The 2503-nt window shown below is 42.7% G+C and overlaps 1 protein-coding gene across 4 annotated transcripts in view; it reads left to right on the top strand.

The window, feature by feature from the left end:
* Positions 1–449: 449 nt before the first annotated feature.
* STAU2 (staufen double-stranded RNA binding protein 2) overlaps positions 450–2503 on the top strand; it is a 379482-nt gene continuing 377428 nt past the window's right edge. For all 4 annotated transcript variants that reach the window (XM_073679451.1, XM_073679449.1, XM_073679450.1 and 1 more), the window contains exon 1: positions 450–582. The gene's annotated coding sequence lies outside the window, so the exon portion shown is untranslated. The remainder of the gene's footprint in view (positions 583–2503) is intronic.

Genomic DNA, 2503 nt, shown 5'->3' with positions numbered 1-2503 from the left:
ATAACTGATTGTCCTCCCCATGTCCCCATTGCCTCACATGTAAATGGAGAAAGTTTCTGGGCTTATTTATCCCACTATTGCTGAATACTGTGGCTGTTTTCTGGGCTTCCAGCAACTTCTTCCCTCCTCCTTCCTTTATCCCACTGCTTCTGTGCTCGGCTTCCTAGATCTCCACTAAGCAATTATTCTATTGCACTACCGAGCCTGGCCACTCGGGGTCGCTAGCGATGTGAATAATGGCTGCTTTTCAGTGCCGAAGAGCGTGAGGGTGGTGGATGATACCACCGCACAGACAGGGGGAGACATTTCCGTTATAGCTATCAAAAATACCAATGAAACACACTGCGTAAGAGAATATGGAATGGTGTAATCATAGTTAATTCTGAAGAGTTATTCTATTGTCTCTGCTGTGTGGTATATGCTGTGCTGCTGAAGGATTTAATACAGATGTGCTGCAGTCTCCCCTTCATCGCGACTTGGATTGTGCAGCCGCTGTCAGGGGAGGGGGCGGTGCGTGGACGCTCATTCTCTTTAGTGTTTGTCAATGTTGGAGGTGTGAGCAGCCCGGCCCGGGACAGCCAGGTAACTGTGCAGCACGATAGCGGGGCTGGTGGTAGTCGTGACACACAGCTGACATGGCCGTGTGTGCAGCAGCGCAGCTGGTCCCCGGGTATCAGGCCACTAGCAGGCTGAGGTCTGCATCATGTCAGGGCTCAGGTACCAGTGCATCATCAGGCACATGCGGAGGAAGGGCAATGTCATGTGTGCTGAGCAAGTAATGTGTGTGCTGGGCAGTGCATAGAATATACAAGTGTGTGTGTGCTGGGCAGTGCATAGAATATACAAGTGTGTGTGTGTGTGTATATATATATATAATGTGTGTGCTGGACAGTGCATAGAATATACAAGTGTGTGTGTGTGTGTATATATATATAATATGTGTGCTGGACAGTGCATAGAATATACAAGTGTGTGTGTGTGTGTGTATAATGTGTGTGCTGGACAGTGCATAGAATATACAAGTGTGTGTGTGTGTGTGTATAATGTGTGTGCTGGACAGTGCATAGAATATACAAGTGTGTGTGTGTGTATATATATATAATGTGTGTGCTGGACAGTGCATAGAATATACAAGTGTGTGTGTGTGTGTATATAATGTGTGTGCTGGACAGTGCATAGAATATACAAGTGTGTGTGTATATATATATAATGTGTGTGCTGGACAGTGCATAGAATATACAAGTGTGTGTGTGTGTATATATATAATGTGTGTGCTGGACAGTGCATAGAATATACAAGTGTGTGTGTGTATATATATAATGTGTGTGCTGGACAGTGCATAGAATATACAAGTGTGTGTGTGTATATATATAATGTGTGTGCTGGACAGTGCATAGAATATACAAGTGTGTGTGTGTATATATATATAATGTGTGTGCTGGACAGTGCATAGAATATACAAGTGTGTGTGTGTGTATATATATAATGTGTGTGCTGGACAGTGCATAGAATATACAAGTGTGTGTGTGTATATAATGTGTGTGTGCTGGGCAGTGCATAGAATATACAAGTGTGTGTGTGTATAATGTGTGTGCTGGGCAGTGCATAGAATATACAAGTGTGTGTGTGTGTGTATATAATGTGTGTGTGCTGGGCAGTGCATAGAATATACAAGTGTGTGTGTGTGTATATAATGTGTGTGTGCTGGGCAGTGCATAGAATATACAAGTGTGTGTGTGTGTGTATATAATGTGTGTGTGCTGGGCAGTGCATAGAATATACAAGTGTGTGTGTGTGTGTGTGTATATAATGTGTGTGTGCTGGGCAGTGCATAGAATATACAAGTGTGTGTGTGTGTGTGTATAATGTGTGTGCTGGGCAGTGCATAGAATATACAAGTGTGTGTGTATAATGTGTGTGCTGGGCAGTGCATAGAATATACAAGTGTGTGTGTGTATATAATGTGTGTGCTGGGCAGTGCATAGAATATACAAGTGTGTGTGTGTATATAATGTGTGTGCTGGACAGTGCATAGAATATACAAGTGTGTGTGTGTGTATATAATGTGTGTGTGCTGGGCAGTGCATAGAATATACAAGTGTGTGTGTGTGTGTATATATAATGTGTGTGCTGGGCAGTGCATAGAATATACAAGTGTGTGTGTATATATAATGTGTGTGCTGGACAGTGCATAGAATATACAAGTGTGTGTGTGTTGGGCAGTGCATAGAATATACAAGTGTGTGTGTGTGTGTATATAATGTGTGTGCTGGACAGTGCATAGAATATACAAGTGTGTGTGTGTATATAATGTGTGTGTGCTGGGCAGTGCATAGAATATACAAGTGTGTGTGTATATATAATGTGTGTGCTGGACAGTGCATAGAATATACAAGTGTGTGTGTGTTGGGCAGTGCATAGAATATACAAGTGTGTGTGTGTGTGTATATAATGTGTGTGCTGGGCAGTGCATAGAATATAGAAGTGTGTGTGTGTGTGTATA

Source organism: Phyllobates terribilis, unplaced genomic scaffold, assembly GCF_046119375.1.
Source record: "Phyllobates terribilis strain yellow unplaced genomic scaffold, ASM4611937v1 Scaffold_4__5_contigs__length_816908805, whole genome shotgun sequence".
Lineage (NCBI taxonomy): Eukaryota > Metazoa > Chordata > Amphibia > Anura > Dendrobatidae > Phyllobates > Phyllobates terribilis.
This window is presented reverse-complemented; position numbering and strand designations above follow the sequence as displayed.